The 19,941-nt window shown below is 40.1% G+C and overlaps 1 long non-coding RNA gene across 1 annotated transcript; it reads left to right on the top strand.

Moving 5' to 3' along the window:
- The first annotated feature begins 966 nt into the window (after positions 1-966).
- LOC122163353 lies at positions 967-12,961 on the top strand. Its single transcript, XR_006169892.1, has 3 exons — positions 967-1,079; positions 7,132-7,217; positions 10,572-12,961. It is a non-coding gene; the product is annotated as an uncharacterized LOC122163353 (long non-coding RNA).
- Positions 12,962-19,941: the final 6,980 nt, after the last annotated feature.

The following is a 19,941-nucleotide window of genomic DNA, read 5'->3' as shown; positions in this document are numbered from 1 at the left end:
TTCATCTTCCTTTCTTGGACTCAGGCTTGCCTAACATAAGAGAAGCTTATTGAAGCTGCTGGACTATGCTGTGCAAACTGCAGTCTCCTGATACTCAGTGTAGGGCCACAGGGGAGCAGGAGGCTGGTCTCAGTGTCTGTCTGGAGCAGTGGTACACATGGTTCTCTTCAGCCTAATGATGAAAAGGGAAATGGGATGAGGTCTTCACTACCGAGAAAGGTTACTCAGAAGTCAAGTGCTGTGTGCCAGGACACGGTCAGGCTGGGATGAGGAAAGTGATTCTCTCCAAAGGGCATGGAACTATTGGCAGCCTGCCTCTTTCCCTCCTCTTCCTCTGAAGCACCCTGGAGTCAGGATGCAGCCTTTAATGACTCAGTAGTCTGCTTGGCTGTGGCAGATCTTGCATTTCTGGAGAGAATCAATATAAACACTTTCTTTTGTCTTTCCTTTATTTTTTTCCCCTTTACCCATTGTACTGCCTCCTATTTCACTGTCTGCTGTCTATCCCCAGCGTCTAAGGAAGCTGTGATCCGTAATTACCGGTGCCTGGTGCTACACAGCCTGCAACAAATTTGCTCAGTGTAAAAAGTAATATGCAAAAAGCTTTTTTTCTTTTTTCTCTCCCTTTTCTCTCCCTTTTCTCTCCCTTTTTTCTCTCTTCTTTCTCTCTTCTTTTCTCTTTCCCTTCCCTTCCCTTTTTTCTTCTTCTCTTTCCCTTCCCTTCCCTTTTTTCTTCTTCTCTTCTCTTCTCTTCTCTTCTCTTCTCTTCTCTTCTCTTCTCTTCTCTTCTCTTCTCTTCTCTTCTCTTCTCTTCTCTTCTCTTCTCTTCTCTTCTCTTCTCTTCTCTTCTCTTCTCGTCTCGTCTCTTCTCTTCTCTTCTCTTCTCTTCTCTTCTCTTCTCTTCTCTTCTCTTCTCTTCTCTTCTCTTCTCTTTTTTTTTCTTTTTTTTTCCAAGTCTTTTTGGCAGGCTCTGGAAAAGGCCTGTTTCCTGGCAGGAGGAAAAGCCAGCCTTGGCTTCAAGCAGTCACTGACAATTCCCAGCATATGGTAAGAGAGGGAGCTTCCGCCTACCCCATCAGGTAAGTGCCATCTTCCTTACTACAGGCAGCAATGATCGATGTCACGCTTGGAGAGCACTGGCTGCTGGGATAGGAGCCAAGTGGCCAACTGGCCGATACAACGGAACAGGTCAGCGTGGACAAGGCCTCTGGGTGGGGAAGGCATGCTAGCATAAGCATGCAACCAGGAAATGTGTTGTCTTGATACACTGTCATGTGCTTCAGGTTTTTGGCTCTGAAGCCCAGTTTGAAAAGTTTGTATTGTTTACATTTGGGTTTCGAAAGGTGTGCTGGAGTTTTTTGCATGTGCCTCTCAGCAAATAGAGCACTGCTTGTGTGCCATTCCTTCTCTCTGTTTTCTTCTCTTTTTAGTCCTCCAGCATCTTTTCACGTTGTTTTTATAGCCTTTTATTTCACTTTGGCTAGAGGAAGACCCAATCACACATTCATTCCAGTTCTGCTCATGGTATTTCCATTATATTAGAGCAGTGCACTGCAGAGGCAAACACAAAGGTAGACCTCTTAGGGTAACCCTAGGCCTATCGTAGTCCCAGGCAGTGGTTCAGCACCAGCTTGGCCTCACGTTCTCTTTCCCAAACCTTTTCTTGCATAGTACTCTGCAGCATCACATGGAGTTTTGATACTTCAGAGCCATATGTTCAGGACTGCAAGTGGTTGCAACATGCTTGGGAGAGGAACAAGGTCTTGCACTGTGGTCCCACCCATGGAGCAGGGGGCATTGTGAAGATCAGGTCTCAGCCCCCTTGGGCTTTCTATAAGGCAGACTTCCTCTGCTTCCATAAGGCAGGTTTGCTTCCAGGCTCCCAGAGCAGATAAGTACCTTCAAGGCCCCATTGAGCCATTAAGACCAGATCCTCAGCTGTAAATCAGAGCAGCTCCATAACATTTTTTCCCCTCACCTGAGCCCTGACCTAGAGGGACCACATCTAGTGGAAAGAGGGTAATTCATTCTCCATGCTCACTCAATCCATAGACCCTCGGCCAAGGATGCTTATTATTGCTAACAGGAGTGCTGCTCTTTATCATACTGGCAGGGCTAAGAGAGCCCTAACTCATTTCCCATAGAGCTCTGAATAGCCATTAGCTGGTAAAAAGTTTTGGTGAGATCCAAACTGAGCTGTTCTCCATTTATCCTAATGAGGACTGTGCACTTTGCAGTTTGTCCTCCAACACAGAAATAAACTGTCAGTGGCTTCTCTTCTGCCACAGATTGATCTAATACAACTGCCTCAACGCACTTTGCTTGTGCAGACCGTTCCAGTGCACATTACTGTCATTTCTGATGCCCTAAAAGCTACTGCCTTCTCCCTCCCATGCTCTTAAATGCCTTAAATGCTCTTAAAAAGTGTGGTGACACTTTTACGGGTGATGGGGCAAGGGTCACATGCTGAATCTTTGCATGCCAAGAGATGCAAACAGCAGATTCCCATCCCTAAGAGGAAAGCAGAGTCTGATTTCTTTTGTCAGTAGTTTCCTTGTTTGTGCTTCCTTATTACAGATAAGCAAAAAGAAAGATGAAACATTTCTTAAATTGAATTCAAGGTTTTCCGATTGCCAGGATAAAGGATAGTCTAAGCAACCACAGTACAAGCATCCTTGTTTGCCATGAGAAATCAAGAAACACAGAACTGTAATGCAAGATAGTCTAGAATCCATCACAAAACACTGAGCTGAGTCCTTTGTGAGCCATTCCCCAAGTACCAGAAGTACTGCAGGGTGGTAGATGAGGAGCAGGAAGTCCATGATCATAAATTCATTCACCTGCACTATCAGGTTGCAGTGGATGCTGGTTAAAGGAAGAAACAAATGCAACTGATTTGCAACTGCCTGCATTTGTGGTGAACTGCTTTTGTGCCCCTGCGTTTCAGACAATTATGCATTCAGCCTGCAGTGGTATTTTAATGGATTGATTAAAAAAACCCAGAACATTAAACTAAAGGCAAATGTTTCAGTTCCAGTCCCAAAATACTGCATCAAATGTCTGTTTTAGAGAGGCTATGATACATCTTTAACTTTTCATTTTCTGAGTATTTAAAAGTGATTTTCAGATTTTGAATTTTCGATATCTCATTTTTGTTGTTTGATTGTTTTACCTTATTCTGTGATGCCTGAGTTGTAATGTTTGATAGTATGACAAGCATCAAATACTTTGATTCAGAACAATAGAAAAGTTACTATAGTCTACAGTGATGCTAAATAATAAATAATCCTTTTGATTTTGAAATAAATTAAACAAGATAAATATTTCCAGAATTACATTTTTAATGTACTGCTAATACTATTGACACAACGTGAAACAATTACAATTAGAGTGAAATAAACACTGTCAGTATTTAAAACAAACAAATTCCATCCCATCATGATTCTACTCAAAATATCCACTTTGTTTAATTAACTACAGCTCCTGAGCATCGATGAGTGGATTTTCAAGTGTTTAACAAGTTATGTGGAGTTCAGCAACAATTATTATTTCTTTTGACTGGTCATTCTTGTGGAATATTGCTGCCCATCATATGATATCCATTACTTCTCAGTTTCTAAAGTCTGCCATCCACATAGGGAATGGGAATGGTTCCGTGCGACTTAGGTGACCAATCATAAAACAAAAAATGAATAGTTAACAGCTGTCAGGACTTACTACTGAAAACAGTTTCATTCGAGTTTATGTATCCTCATGGTTCTGATTTTCTAAAAATGGCAATCCAGGTGTTCCAGCTGAAAAGTGTAGGTATCTCCAACAGAACCAGCATCTATGGAGATATCACCAAAAGGAGTCTCTGTTTTATCTTCTTTCTTTTTTCTTCTTTTTTTTTTTTCATTTCCTTTGCCTTAACAAGAGTAAAACTTGAACACAGCCAGGTGTTTTCACTTCAGAGGCTCCAATTGGCAACAACTCCAGTGCTTGGAAGCTAACAAATTTGTTGTGTCACAATTGATAATCAACTCTAGTAAAAGAATGTCCAAATCAATTGAGCTTTAGCAAGGGCAAACTGACTGGACACAGCCAGGCTCCCAGCAAAAGTAGGCCAAGCTTGATAAATTTGCCCTTATTATAGCTATTGATGTTTAAATTTCTTCAGGGATGTTGTTACATGGGTGCCTAGTGGTGACAGAGGTACGGTGACCTCCTTCGATCCTTAATCTACACCTGTTAGTTGGCTCCCTAGTTGCTTGTGAGTATACTCAAGCTTAAAGGTTAACAAAAGAAAAACAGGCCAAGTTTACGCGACTGCAGCAACGGATCAATGCAGAGTAAATAACCTTCTCTGTCTTATTTCCCCAAGCATTATTGATCCGAGTTCTTTGTTCTTTGTCATGTTTCTGTCTTCTAATCCCAGGGGACACTAAACGATCGGCTCATATTGGACATGTTAACTGGCACATTATGACAGCTACCATTTTGTCACTCAATGCAGTGCTATATATAAAGAACCCTCCATTCAGGGTTTTCTAAGCTGTTCTCTCTAAAACAAGAATGCTTTTTTTCCCTTCAGCTTCCTTTGTTCGCTCACCCTCTGCCCCTTAGGTATTTTGTCTAGAGGTCTGCAATAACACTAAACTTTTTTTTTGTTATTATTAATTGCCGCTCCTAAAATTCCTCCACCCTTAAAGATGGACAATAACCCAACAGTTAAAAATAATAGACACTTGTGCAGCATTCAGAGCTCGGCAGGAGTTTCAAGCAGCAGCAAAGGCTGGTATCAATTCCGACCTGTCGGGGCTTGTTGTTTTTTATTTAGGAACAGGAGCCCTTTCCTTTCATTATCAAGGTTACATTTAAAGGATATTGCGCTTTCCTAAGTGTCCTCAATGGATTTCTATGGGATATTACAGATATCACTCTAGCCACACGGAGCCCAAGCCCTGTCTTTCAGCGGTGCAGATGCTCCAAGTGCCTTAGCAGCTCTATAAACTTGCAGATTTGTGGTGGAAGTCTGTGTTCACTAGGAGACTATTGGATTCCTATCAAAATTAATTGGATTTCCTTCCTTATGAATGCTCTCTCTACATGCCCATCTCTGAATAAAGACTTGCCAATAATAACTCCCAGAATTATAAAGATTAAAAAAAAAAAAAGAAAAAGAAAAAAGAAAAAAAGTGAACTTGGAAGGCATGGCAACCTACTAGTGCTTATTTAGCCTTCCTCACACTGTATCTAGGACACAGAAAAAGGCTATTTTAAAAGAAAAAGTTTTTCCCTCCTGTGCCAAAAAACTAACAGAGAGGGATCGAATTGCTGGGGTAAGTGCTGTATGCCTTTCTGTCAGTGCAATGGAGAGGACAGCCATCGGAATAGTACCGCAGGCATTCAAGGCTATGAAATTCATAAGGCATTCTGGATCTGCCTGACACTCAATCAACAGCATGGTATAAGTAGGGAGAGAAGAGCTAAATTTTAAAAACAAAGAGATTTGATAGTCAGAAGGTAAATTTCTCTACGTATAGCATTTCACTGCATTAACCATCACTAATCGCCACGCAAATACACTCTGTCAGTGGACAATAATAGCATTATTACTTTCCTGCCACAGAATGTTATCTTTGTTTAAGTCACAGCTAAGTCAATCTGTTCTTTGAACAGGTACTTTTGTGAATGTGAAAAAATCCAGTGGAAAAAGCCACTGTATATTTCAATTGAATTTCAAGTTCCTTCACGTCTCCATAGCTGATAATTAAACCAACTGACCTGTTTCTGCATCGAAGCCTGCAGGAAATTAAGCAGATAATACTCATTAGGTAGATAGGCTTTGGGGGATAGTGTATTAAAAGAAAAAGAAAGAGCCCCCCAACCAAACAAATACACTTAACCATGAATCTCACAGCAGTCTCATCACTTGGCTCCAGGACTCTCATTTTTTCCACTGGTGGAAGAGTTTGGGGAAGTATTAACTGTAACTTTTGAAAAAGGGACCTAAAAACATATTTGAAGAATTTATCTCAGTTAAACTCAATCATTCAAGCCTAAAATCCAACCCAAATACTTATTCTTTAAGTAGAAATAGATCATTCCAATATTCATATTTCACAGGTGGCATATTTGTTTGTTTTTCCCTTTTTCACTTCAAACCATTAAAATACAGTAAAAGCACAACTGGAATGCAGTTTGTTGTGCATCTTGAGAGACCTCTCACTTTATTTCAAATGGGTTTATTTTTCTTTCTGATGTGCTGAAAATGCACCCTGAAAAGATGCTTTAATTTCCACAAAACATTTGTAATTTTTGGACCTGCTGATAAACTGAATAAAACAGAGATCAACCTGATTTAACGGTCAGTTCATTCACTATTTGTCTATCCAGCTGCAAATTCTTTGAGGCAAATACCACATTTCTTTATCTCTTTATAGTGTGTCTAAAACATCATAATAAAATCTAATTATTAATAAAATTGACATGTAAATGCAATAGAGGCATTGCATGTGGGCAGTATGCCTTGTGCTGCTGGAATCTCTTCCTCCATATTTCCAACCAGCATTTATATTGTGGAGTGTGGCATGAAAAGGTCAAATACGAGAAGAGTTATGGCGTAATTATCCTTAAAGGGTTGAATATCTACAGAAAGGACATGTAACATAGTCCAGAAATGCAGAATAAATTTCAAATTGGCTAAAATAAAGAATTTCTTGTCCTAAGTGATGTGCACGAGTATTTCCTTTCCTAAAACTGCAATGTCACTGTCTGGCAGGTGTCAAATAATGTCTCTGTTTTGATTTCAGGTGATGCAGTTAGTGGGGTTTTTATTTCCATTTATTACAATCCCAGTTAACCTCTGTTCCTCACTGGGGCAATCTGTAAAATGATGTCACTGATGTGATGACATCATTGTGTTAAAATTATGCCATGGTGGCAGATATGTGATGAAGTATAACAGTACACAAAATATATTTCAACTGTGCAAAGCCAGATGTGCAGAGCTCACAGTGTGTTTGTACTGTATATTTTAAAAAAGGTGTTTTCCTGTATTATTTTTATGCAACTATAAAATACTATGAAAAAAAATATATATCTCCCAAATGATGTATTATTATTTATTTCTTAATTTATCTTTATTAGTTGTGAGCAAAATGATGAAGTTGGATTCCCTTAGATTTGACAGACATTCATCCTGATCCGTAATTCATTGGGAGGACAGATCTCAGGTGAGAAGCCAGGGCCATGTCCCACTGTTTAGAATTTCAGTTCTTTGCCCTTTTTTAAGTGCTGGACCAGCAACTACCAAACTGCTAGCAGTGGAAGCATTCTGTTTAAAGAATACAGTGAATAGCATTTGAAAGCAGCTTTTTCTAAAGGTGTTTCAGTGGGAGGTTTTGTTTTGCTTTTTTCGTTGTTTTCTCAACATGGCCTTTGCCTCTTTACAGTGCACTCTTATGCTCCAAGTACAGAGCAGGAGCCAATTCTACAGTTTCATACCATTTGTGCCTTGATAGGGCAGTAGTAATATTCTCAGAAATCTTCAGGGAATATGACCTACCAGTCTGGATTCAGTTTTATAAAGGGACTAGTCTCTCTGACTATAAAAAGCCTCAGAAAAGGCCAAGTCATCAGCTAAGTAAAAAAAGGAAAAAAAAAAAAAAAGCCCAACCAAAAAAGATGGTGGTTCCTAAATCATACAATAAATAAATAAATAATAAAACAAATCTAAATATCAGCAAGAGGACTCTTGGTTTCCTTTAGGAAGTGCTGGGTAGTTCAGCTGACCCCGAGATGGGTTATTTCAGGGTTTTCCACTGTTAAGTGGGTCATTGAGGTAAATGACCAAAGAGACAGACCTGTCAGAACCTCTCAAACTTGTCAGAAAAGACACTTTCCTTCTTGCCATTGGAACTGTGTTGAGAACCATAGAATTAGCCTCTAATTTTCCTGGTTGAAATAATGGGACATTGTCACAGTCCTCAGCTGGGTGAAATTGACATTTTTCTGATGAGTTTTATAATTTAGACTAATTTAGGATATAATTTAGTCTTTGGTCTAGCTGAAAGCTGATCCAGGGTCTGAGCTTTACGTACAAAGATCAACTTAACTCTGAGTATGGATGCACGTGTACCATTTGGCTGATTTGGGATCTTGGGGATATTTGTGATTTTATTAGTATTATTCTTTCATTCCTCTGTTGTTAGAAAAGGATGTTTCCATAAATAAAGCTTTTAGACTGTTCAGCAGATTTGCCTCCTGCCTTCCCGGGCACAACCCAACCTCTTCTAATAATACAAATGTTATCATAGCCTAAAAACTTATTATTGTCCTTAATGTGTATTTTGCATTCTTATCAAAGGCCAGGATGGAAAGAAATCAGGGTCAGAAAGAGGAAGTGTCAAACTGACCATAAAAAGATATTTTTTTTCCTTCACATACTGAGCAAAGCAGGATTGTTAGAGTAGTCACTTGCAAACCGTATTATTCATAACACTTCACAGTTTTCTCATGGAAGCCGACAAACGTGCACTGCATGAACATATTTTGTTAATTCCTTATTTTTTTGCTATGAATACAGCTGAATAATTTTAGAGCATTTTCCTGACAGCAGTGATGGTGATACTTTGTAGCTTCCCTTGGATGAACATTACTACTGTTTTGCTCATTTTAAGGATGAGTAAAAAGAGGCACAAACAGTGAAATAAAGGTCAAGTGCAGGACTATGAAAATACAGGGAGCTCTGACAATTTTGAATGACTACCCCATATTCAAGTAAAACTCTGAAATCTTATACTAAAATAGTTAGCCATTTATCTAGAGCATGGTATTTTAGGAGGAATTACTATGTTTAACTAAAATATGGCAAAGCATTTTTGTATTCTTAACAAATCTTTAGATTCAAGCTAGAAACCTTTGGACCATTTGTTTGATCTTCGTATTTAAACATGATCTTAACAGTCACAGTTCACCCATGGCAGCAAGAGACATAATTGCAAGAAAGCACACTAATACGGACCAGAGCTGAATTAAACTGTGTTGATGGAGATAACCAGTTGCATATGTTTTTAGTTAGCAGGAGCCAAATCAGATAACCTCCATACAGAAACACTGGGCTTGATGGATATTTATTTCTCAGAAAAGACTGGATTGCAGCCTGAGTCGTGATTACGACGTCTGTCCGTTTATACTTAGGAATCAGGAAAATGAAATTCTGGATAAAGTGAAAAGGTGACTGGAGAGGAAGGAAGAGCAAAGTGTGTGAAGGGCAAAGACATAAACATTGGTGCTGTTCTCTTTGTGTTACTAGACAAGGACCTTCTATTGATTTCTCCAGGCATGCTTGCACTTCCTTCCTTCAGTGACTAATGATACGCCCTTTGGGTTATGATGACACTGCATTTCATAGGCCTGCAGGTCGAATACCTGATGTATTCCCTGCCCAGCTCCTTCTTTAAGTCATTGTCCGACTCCAAGCCAGGCTCTTCTCAACGTGAAGCAAATAAGAAAGGGAGATAAATTATGTCGTTCATCTCAGGACAGAAAATAAAATGCAACTCTTCCAACAGGCTCAAACATAGCTGGGTCTTGTCTGGGGCTTCACTTCCAGTCAGCAGCATTGCATCCAGTCTGGTGCCTTGAATGTTTTTCTCACAACAGTTTCCAGAACTCTGTTTCCTTCTGCAGGAGCCCCTGAGTGCATATGTGTTAGGCACACATTTCTTCGCCCACCTCTGCGTTGGAACACAGATTTGTTTTAACTTTGATGAACAATCCTCCACAAAAATTTAAAGAAAGAAGTGACTGATTCTTCTCTCACTTTCAGTAAATTAGGAATAATTCCCCTCTACCTCCTACCCCTAGGCCATGGAGTTAACACAAATAATGTAAAAATGGTGAAGGTGACAGAAGAGTTAGGCTAAAAATGAAGAAGCCTACTGCCTTCAACACAGAGAATGTGGGCCGCAAATTATATCTCAGCCTATTTAATTGCCAGGCAAAATGTGGGACAAGAACTCTTGGGGGCTCCCAGTCATCGTCGATATGAAGCATTTGTTATAAGTAGCCCATAATAGCTGCTCTGGCCAGCCTCCTTCTCATGTTCAAGAAGTAAAAACAGCAGGAGATTTTTGAAGGCGTGAAGAAGTAAGCATCTGACTTTCACTTACTTTCAACAAAATTTTGTCCTATCACTACCCTGCGTGCCTTTGAACATATCGACCTATATTCCACCAGCAAACTAACTTTTGCATAATGAACTCTGAGCTCTCACTGTAACCACCTGAAAGACCAGTGTCACCACGAGTGAGAAATACCTTAAACTACTCATTTGAACAAAGGACTTTTTTATCTCAATATCCAACGCTGCTTTTACTGCTTAGGGAGAATGATTATTTTTGTGAAGCTGGAGATCCCATCATTTAACGTGCAGAATCTAGAATGCCAATCAGAATGGCTAAATAGCTCATGTTTGTAGCAAAATGTAGCCGTAAGGCTTTCCTGAAGCACCTCATAATGTAAATGGGATTTTCTCATCTAGAGACTGAATTTACAGCTCAGATGTAAAATTTTCTGTCTTCCAGGAGACTACTGTGACTTGAAAAAACCTTAGAAGGCATAGAAATACATCCCTAAAAGCCTAGAAGAAGACTGATACTGAGAAGCCTCCGGACGCCTTTCCACGATTGCCTATTCTTATAGAACACTGGAAACAGTTTAAGTGCAGAGACACTGCCCCTGTCTCACCCTCTTTTGATGACAAATCTCCCCAAGGAGGAGATAGCTTAGCTGTAGATTGGAGAGCTGCCTTTGGTTCAACAGCAGGATGCAAGCATTTCTTTCTTGAGCTGCACTGTATTTATACTGCAACTTTGCCAAATGTTGATAAGGAGACACTGATGTGTAAAACCTGAGCATGTTTGATCTTTGCTCCAATCACTGCTGACAGCAGTACGCATGCCTTCTCCTTCTCCCCATCTCCCCCGAACATATTGGCCAAAGAAATGAGTGGAAAAGATTGGAAAGCAAGCACTTGTTAGCCATAGCAGTGCTGACAAATGCCAGTTCGGTCAGCGGCCATGAAGTTTGATCTCAAAGCATAAGGAGTATCATGGATGGGGATCAGAGGAGCTTTCCAGGAACTATTCTGGATGCTGAACTGGAGATTCCAGAAGCTGCTGCAGCAAAAAACCTGCCCATATCATACTTCAACCACATCCCAGGTCCTGCTGGACTGTGTGGAGATATTTCATCTGGTAAGGAGCTGCAGTCAGGCACAGAAGTGATGCTGACAGTGTCAGGAGGCAAGAAAATTCATACAGAAAGGGAGCAGGAAGGGGATCTGATTTCTAGTTATTCAAATGCTAAACAGGTGAAGTGACCTAGCAGCAGCCAGAGAGTCAAAGCAGGTTCTGAGGATTAGAATCCAGTTCAGCATGCAGAATAGTTCCTGGAAAGCTCCTCTGATCCCCATCCAATTGAAAAGTTCTGGTTGGAAGGGACCTTCAAAGATCATCTAACTCCAACTGCCTGACCTATTCAGGGCTAATCAGAAGTTAAAGAGTACTAGTGAGGGCACTGTCAAATGCTTCTTGAACACTGGCAGGCACTGGGTATCACGGTTATAACCTACCAGGCCATGCTAAGACAGAGGAGCATTTACTCCAGTAACATGTGAGCTCACGGAAATACTCTGCTAACGGCCAATAACATGAAGAAACATACATCTGAGGATAATTTCTTAGTTATCTTATTTCTGAAGCTGCTTTTTCATTCAGTTTCATTCATTTTCCTTCTCCTGCCACCGTTAGGAGGTGCTGAATGGATGCTTTCTCCAGGCAGACACATATTACGCCAACTGATACAGAAATACATTCACACAGGGAATTCCTGAACCGCCTGTTAGTTTTAGAAATATTATTCAAGAGCCAAAATTATGTGATCCTTCTTGGAACACAAAGACCATGAAAATCAGTAAGAATTTTCCTCCATTGAAGATCTGGAAGTCTGTGCCATCTCTTAATATCCAACAGACTTCTCAACTATCTGGTGTGATTTTCTAAATTGAAACATATGATAGAAATGGAAAGCTTAATGAAGTTTCCTCAGCTTACTAATTATTCACTCTTTATTTTTTTCTTCCCTTCCTTGCCTGACAACTGAAGATTGCAGAGACATAAACCTCCGAGGTTTGAGTTGCTCACAAAATCCCTTTTTCTGTATCCACACAGGTTAAGATAAGAAAGAAATGACATCACTCATGTAATAAGAATGCCAAATGTCTGAACAAAAGATCTGATTTTTTCAAATGAGTATTTTTACCATCCTGAGATCGATGAATTAGTAGGGATTTTAATGTTAAGTCTCTGGCTACTATTGCCACACTTCACTGACTAGGACCAGCAGCTATTCCACCCATTTGTAATTTTATTTCTTTACCAAGTGCTTGATCATGAGAAACAATAACTGTCAGCAGCATAAATTCCCTCAGAACTTTCAAGATGTACTCTGACTAAGTACAGATCCAATAACCTAACTGCTTCCAATATCTCTCAGGATCAGTCTCTACCTGTTCAAGACTGAGCCATAATGTTCTGTAGAATGCAACTGTCTACAGAAGTAGGAGCCTTCAATATATCGGCGTATGAAATCATTCCTATTCCTCTGCAGTAGTTTGTAAAGTTTCCAAACTGCTTTCCAGGCTTTCTGAATGAAAGCCACTATATAAGTGTAAGATGCCATTATTATTTATTGTTTCAGTTTGACAGAAAGATGGAGGGTTTCATTTTGACTTTATATTTCCATCTCCTCTCCACTTTGCCTTTGTTTCATAACTTTATGACATGCAGGATTTTCCTTTGTATTCCTTCCAAGCTATTAAGACAGAGAGGTTGGAAATGCTGTAGACGCAAATAAGTTTTTTATTATAGCAATTTTTAATTATTGTGTTCTCATCACATAGGAGATTAGACTAAAGGCCTCAAGCACCAGCGTCCTGTGTCTGAGGGTAGCTGGTCAGGATTTTCCTAAAAGGAAATTTATGTCCCATTCACAAGGACCTTACAGACAGGGAAACTTTTTTCACCACCCTACATTTCTGCTCACCGTGGCCCTTTGGAATGCTTTTTAATATTTATTTTAAACATGGCTCTTTGCAATCTTCTGTAGTAATTATTACTCTCTCTGTTTAGTTATTATTTTCTGTTACCTCTCTCCCAAACATATATATTTTTAATTTATCCCATATTTTTAAGTAGGGAACTGTATTTCACAGCTACAAGATGCTATATTATTTCTTCTTGAATATTTAATTTAATAAGTTTTAGTAAGGTAAATGTTAGTTGCTTCTACTTTGAATCATCCATAATTTTGCTAACAACCAGTACAAGACACAAAACACCTACTCTTCAGTATGGCTTTGCTGCTTGAGCCAGCTGAAGAGGAGTTTCAGTTCCAAACAGTCTTTAGAAGAGCAGAGAATGAGACTCAGCTCTCATCCCATTACCAGCCTTATTTAATCTAAAATACATCTAAAAGAGACTCTGTTATCTCTGAGTTGTGTGAACGCAACACAGCATGTTGATGCAAGATCTGTGGTGAACCATATAGAAAAAAAAAAAGGTGGCGTATGGAATCCTAAGTACGTGAATTCAGCAGGTAAAACAGGGCGCAAAATAATGTTTGAGGTCTGTGGCTCTGTCTCAGATAGTGAAGGAGGAGATAACTGCTTCTGTAGTGCATAGAAATGAGAACAGCAGAGAATTAGTATGATGGGTGCCATAACTGCATTAATGTCAGTAATATCTGTCACAAAGCAAAAAATAGATTAAAGGAGGAGTGTGCTGTCTAGCACATCATGGTGCCATGTGATCTCCCAAATGCTGAAATACTGAGGTAGATTGTTTTTTTGTTTTAATCATAATTACTCCAGTGTCAAATGAGATTGTAATGAGATATGGAGTTGTTAAGGAGAGTTCATCATTTTGGTACTTCTGAGAGATGGTGTCAGATAACAAGTTTTTCTCCCCATGTTTTTCCCACTTTTGCAGCTGCCTCTTCATTTCCTGGTTTGGAGACTGACTCAGAATTGAAGACATTAAGCATTAAAATTAGCTGAAAAATAAAGGGTGGAGATGTGAATAATGTCAGGGACTTTGAATTCTATTTCTCATGAGCTTTCAAACGCGTTCAACTTTTCTTAAAAGTCTTGTTTAATACTTGTTCCAGCTACTTTTAGAAGACACTTTGGAAGACATGAGGGCGAGATACTTCAGACACGAAACCTAATGACTTGGAGCACAGACCACTTAAAAATCAGTCCCAAATCCCTGAGGCTTCTGTACTTTGGCTGATAAGGCAGAGCCTGGTGTATCATCAAAACTTCTGTGATATCCTTTGATGACAATGCAGAAATCATGATAATGTAAAATAATGGATTAAATTTCTATGAGCATAACTGTAGTGATGAAACAATTTAAACTCATTTCTGAAGGCATTCATGCATTGGTGCTCGCTCAGGGTTTGGACTAGAATGCTACTATCTCCTAGACACTAGACAGAGATGTTTTCAGTTGATGACCATTCTCTGTTATTATACTTGTAAATCACAGCCTGTCCTCATCCTTAAAGATCAAGAAAGGAGTAATTTCTGTTTTACAGGAGATTACTTGCACTACAAGTCTAACTCTTGCTCACTTTGAGGTACTTAAACAAATCTGGAGCCCTGGCTGTCGGACAGACAGATAGTGCCAGTGGGAAAATCAGCTCTGAACTTCATAATGGGAATTTCATTCATTTTCTGAATGTGTTCATCCTTATCCATTAGCCCAGAGGACCCAGGACTAGCAGACTTCTGTGAAATTCAGTCCACTGCCTCAGGTTAGATTAAATAAATCTATTCTTCAGATCATCAGAATTAAAAAAAAAATAAAAATACAAAACCCAAACCAAACAGAAAGCACCAACAACCACATAACCATATAATAATATGGAAGGAAATAAAGGATTAAAAAAAAAAGGATATTTTTATTTGTGCAGCTGACCAGATATTTCCATCTCCAGATTGCTCCCTCTGCTGCCTACAAGGCAGCTGAAGGGGAGCTAGCAAAGGTGGGCTCTGCATCCCTCTTCCTCACCCAACTCCCAGCATTAGAGATGCCGACAGTTACTAGATAAAGTTAAAGACTCATGTAGTGATCTTCACACTAATTGGACTGTAATGTATAGCCTCGGTCAAGCAAATCTCTCCCAGCACTCCTCTCCACAGACGGCAATCAAGCCATTTACAGAAGATGCATCGGCTGCTGGGACCCTGGAGTAACCTTAAACTACACTGGCCTTTTAGCAGAAAACACAATTAATTTTGATACTGAAGGGCAATTAGGACTGGGGTTAAAATAAAAAATCTTCTGAACAGAGAATGTCAAAGACTGGTAAGGAAACTATTTCCCTTGTACACAGCTTGTTGAAGGTCTGTAAGCACGGCAACTGTCAGCTCATGTTAATTCATATCACTTTGAAAACCTCTCATTTCAATGTAGGAAATATAAATTCAGATTAATAAGCACTGTGCTCAAACCTCACTAAGACTGATGGCTGTTTTCTTTAAGCATTTTGCTGCTGAAATGAGCACAGCTTCTCCCTCTCGCCGGGGAAACCTGTTTTACATCCCAGAATGTGGAGAAATGACCAAATGCATTTATTTTGTTCTGTTTCATTTCTGAAAGAAGATGGTCTCCCAGCTGACACTCTGCAGATCACGGCTAAGAGCAAATCTTGTCAGCAACTCTATAAACTAATCTTTAGAAACACAGAAGACGATCATATACATAATACATATCTACATGCACCCACATGCCCTGATGCATGTGCAAGGCAGCCAAAATTTTGACCTCGCCTGCACGAACTGCTCAGGTTGATGCCACTCTCCACAAGTCAAGCAGATGAACTAGGTTTGTTAGTTACGGGTTTTCCTGTTGCTGTTGTTGTTTCATAGAATCATAATTATAGAATGGCTCGGGTTGGAAGGGACATTAAAGCCCCTGCTGCAAGCTGTTCGACACCCACCAAAGCAAGCTTCCCAGAACTCCATCCCTCCTGGCCTTGAATGCCTCCAGGGATGGGGAATAATACCTCCACAGGTGGGGCATAACATTCCACCAATGGGTCATTTTTTTCCCCAAAAACAATCAGTTGAACACTAAGCTGAAGCCCACGAGTGTCATTGACAAAACTGAAGCATGACAACAGCCAAACTGACACAGAAAGGACAGCAATATTCAGTGAAAATTTTCATTAGCCATTGTGTTTAGGAATTAGAGATAAAAGATGAATGCTCAGGAACCACATGTGCAATCCTGATCCTGCCTTACTTGTATCAGGCAAAGATTTCAGACACATTATCCAGTAATCGTGACTGAATATATTGCTGGGACAAACATAGAGTGAACATAGTCATTTTCTCAAACTGTACATGAATACTTGTCTGTGACAGTTCAGGAGAAGATGGGCAGCTTTAATATCAATAATCTCAAATAAAGTCAAGCTGTTGGCCAGTTTATGAGAAAGCAATGAGAGACACTTTATGCTGTTCCAAGGGATGGGATATTTGTGAATCTTTTCCTCAAAACACTCCCTGAACATGCAGATCTTCAAAGTGCATACTAAGGAGTTTTACAATCCAGTGGTACCCATGCAGTAAAGTCATCACAACTCTTACAACAAATCCTACGGCCTTGACTTTGAAAATCTGTTCCTGCTTTGGTCCAGGTTTAGTAGAGGACCTTCTTTTCTCCACAACCTCCAAAGTGCTATCAGATGTCTGAGGTAAGGGGGTTCCCCATGATAGTGAGTGACCAGCATAGACTGATTGCATGCAAATTAGCTTTTTTAGAGTTTGTCAGATAGCCCATAGCTCATGACAAGTGTTTTTGTTGTTGCCTTTTTTTTTTTTTTAAATGCAATTTAAACAAGTCTCTGCATTTAATATCAAGTGAATATTTCCAGGTATATGCAGGCACATCAGGATTGGAAAGAGATGGGGGAGGGTGAAAAGGAGTCTTTCTGTGGCTGGAAAAAAAAAATAAATAAATAAAAATCAAAAAGCCATTTCCCTCAATGCTATTGAAAAGATTTTTCCTGGTCTTTTCAGGTTCTCTTTTTTGTTTATAGGGCTCACCAATCTGCAGAGAATTTTCTCATCTGAGGCTCCAGAAGCCATCCTGCAAGTTTTACATGGGAAACCACTAACTGATGTTAGATTTACACAGCAAGTAGTTTTTATATATGTTTTTCTTAAAAGCAGCATCCTGGGGGAAATCTTGCAGTAGCAAAACCAGCACAAGAAGCACTAACAGCCAATAGAGCATCTGAGGAGTTCACAGGGTTAAATCTGTTGTTTTCAGGATTTGATTCAATCTCTGTTTTGTCAGCCTGTTTTAAGTTCCAGGGCTCCATTCCTACCAGCTACAAAAAAGGGTGAAGAACCCAGAGTAAACTCATATGGGCTTTTCAAATTCAGCATGATTCATATTTGTGTGCAGCCTCTATCATGGGCTGTGCACTGCCCACTGCCAGAAACCATGTCACCCTCTCAATCTTGTGCCAGAGGGGGCAGGTGGACAAGATAACTTAATAGCTCTTATTCATTTGAAATTTCTGTGGTTATAGGGTAGGTCACCTTGTTCAGCAAGAGAGGGAAAGCATGTAAATCTTCAGTCCAAACTCAAGCTCCGGTGTAAGCAACTTTCAGAGAAGCTGAACCCATAATTCTTCTCTTACTATCCTGTAATTTCTTGGGGCATTCCTATACAGAAGAGTGATGCAAAGGCTCCAACAGTAAAGAAAAAAATAATCCACAACATTCACACACACAAGATGAAAGTGAAAACTCCCACCAATGACTTGAGTGAGGGACAGGAGCAGGGCTGGTCTGTGCAAAGCATATGGCTCTGTGTTGGAAAGAGGCGTAATGCTGGTTCCCACATCCACGTGCATTGGGGTAAGAGAGCAGCACACATCCCACTTCCCCAGATGTGGGAGTCTGCCTCAGCCCTGCAGAGTGCTGCTGTGCCAACCTGCAGCAAACTGTGCAGTCACGCTGCTTGGTGTCTGGGTCAGGGCAGTTTGCAGTGAAGACTAGAAGGGATTAAATTTTCCTGCATGTATTATCGCTTCCTTTTGTAGAGAAACTTGGAGGTAGAAATATGAGACTGGATGAAAGTAACCAAGCATCTGCATTTGAAAATGGCCAGCAATGAGCCTTGAGTAGGTACAAACAAACAGCTGGAGCTGATGTCCTGCAGTACCTCCTCCTGACATTCAAAATTTAGAAGTGGTTTTACATCCTGGAGTATGTGAGCTTGTAAAGCATCTGAAGTACCATATAAATGGATTTTTTTTTTCCACTGTCATCGATGGCTAGTCAGTCTTGTTACCTGTACCTTTATCAGCATATAGTTAAAAAAAAGAAAAAGGGAGAAACAAATGCAAAATACACCCATATTTTTGGGAGTCAAACAGAATTAATTTTCCTTGATAAAAATGGCAATTACAAAATAAAGTTTCACTGTTCATTTTTCTATGCACAAAATTCACCATGCATTTCTGCACTGAAAGTCTTCAGAATTGTTGGTTTTGCACAGACTCCATTAATAAACAATACTTCTGTCACACTTTTCATCCAAAGAAGGAAAATCACCTAAAAACTCTATTTAATTAACCTTTACAGCCCCCTTGTGAGCTTGGCATTATTATCTCCATTTCACAAATGGGCACATTGAAACACAAAGAGCTTAAGTGACTTCCCTACAAGTGAAACTACATAGCAGGTCAATCACAGCTCTTGGAATACATCCACCGTCTCTTGGGTCCTGGTCCCCTGTTTTAAGTGCTACAAACCTTTCCGTCTCAAAATGGGTAAGGATTCAGATCATTATTTTTTATTTTATTGTACCTAAGCTGCTCATATCTGGGGTAAAACTCTGAAAAACATCTAAAAAATGCTGTGCAATTTGAGCATCTGAAAGAGTGCCTGAGAAGGAGAAGCAAGCTCTCATTTTGTTTAAGGGCTGTACACAAACGTCTCTGGTGGAAAATAAGGAGTCTTCAAGAATGATGAGTGACTTCTAGCGATGGTGCCTGGGTTAGTGAGGGTATTTATTTTTCCCTTCATTAAGAAACAACTTATCATTCCAGTAAAGGAGCTGTTAATGAGTTTGTTCACACTCGCTGAGAAATGACTGCAGGATACTCCTCAGAGAACTTACTCTGAATGCATACATAAACCAGCCACAGCTCTAGGTAGAACCAGCAGTCTGCAGAAAGGAAGTGCTTTGGGGTTTTTGGCTTCCCGTTTGTTTGCTTTTTTCCCCTGGTTTTGCTCCCCCTCCAGTTCACAAATAATTCAGCAGATAGGTGGAGGAATCCTGAAGGCTTGGAGCAGGAGTAGCACTCCTGAACACCACTGGACTTTTTCAAGGAGCATGAAGCTGCTGGTCTGGTGGCTGATGGACAGTAGCAGAAGAGGATACTCCAACCCACCCACAAAGGCAAAATCCACCACTACTGCTCCCCACATCACCAGGAGATGTACATTTCCCACTGCACTCTGCAGGTGATAACACCTGATACTTTAAATGCCCTCAGCAGACCAGGTGAGGCTCCAGTCCCTACACACAAGAAGGCCACTTGGATTATGTCCTAACAGCACACATGGGGATACATATATTCATACTCTAATAGGAGAAGAGGGTGGCAAAGAAGTTTTCTCTGCATGTGCTTTCATTGTGCCCTCAGGCTACTGGCTTGGAGCCAGTGCAGTCCTGTACTGGGCAAAGTTTGGGATTCCCCAGTGCTGGAAAACATTCTCCTGGCACTATTTCAGACACTTACCCTTTTGACGTTACAGTTTTTGAATGTGGGTTAGCACATAATTAGACTATGCAATACTGAAAG

The sequence above is a fragment of the Centrocercus urophasianus genome, unplaced genomic scaffold, assembly GCF_019232065.1.
Source record: "Centrocercus urophasianus isolate 14NV4802_14NV808 unplaced genomic scaffold, USGS_Curo_1.0 seq_23, whole genome shotgun sequence".
NCBI lineage: Eukaryota > Metazoa > Chordata > Aves > Galliformes > Phasianidae > Centrocercus > Centrocercus urophasianus.
The sequence above is the reverse complement of the archived record's forward strand: the minus strand, read 5'-3'. Positions and strand labels throughout refer to the sequence as shown.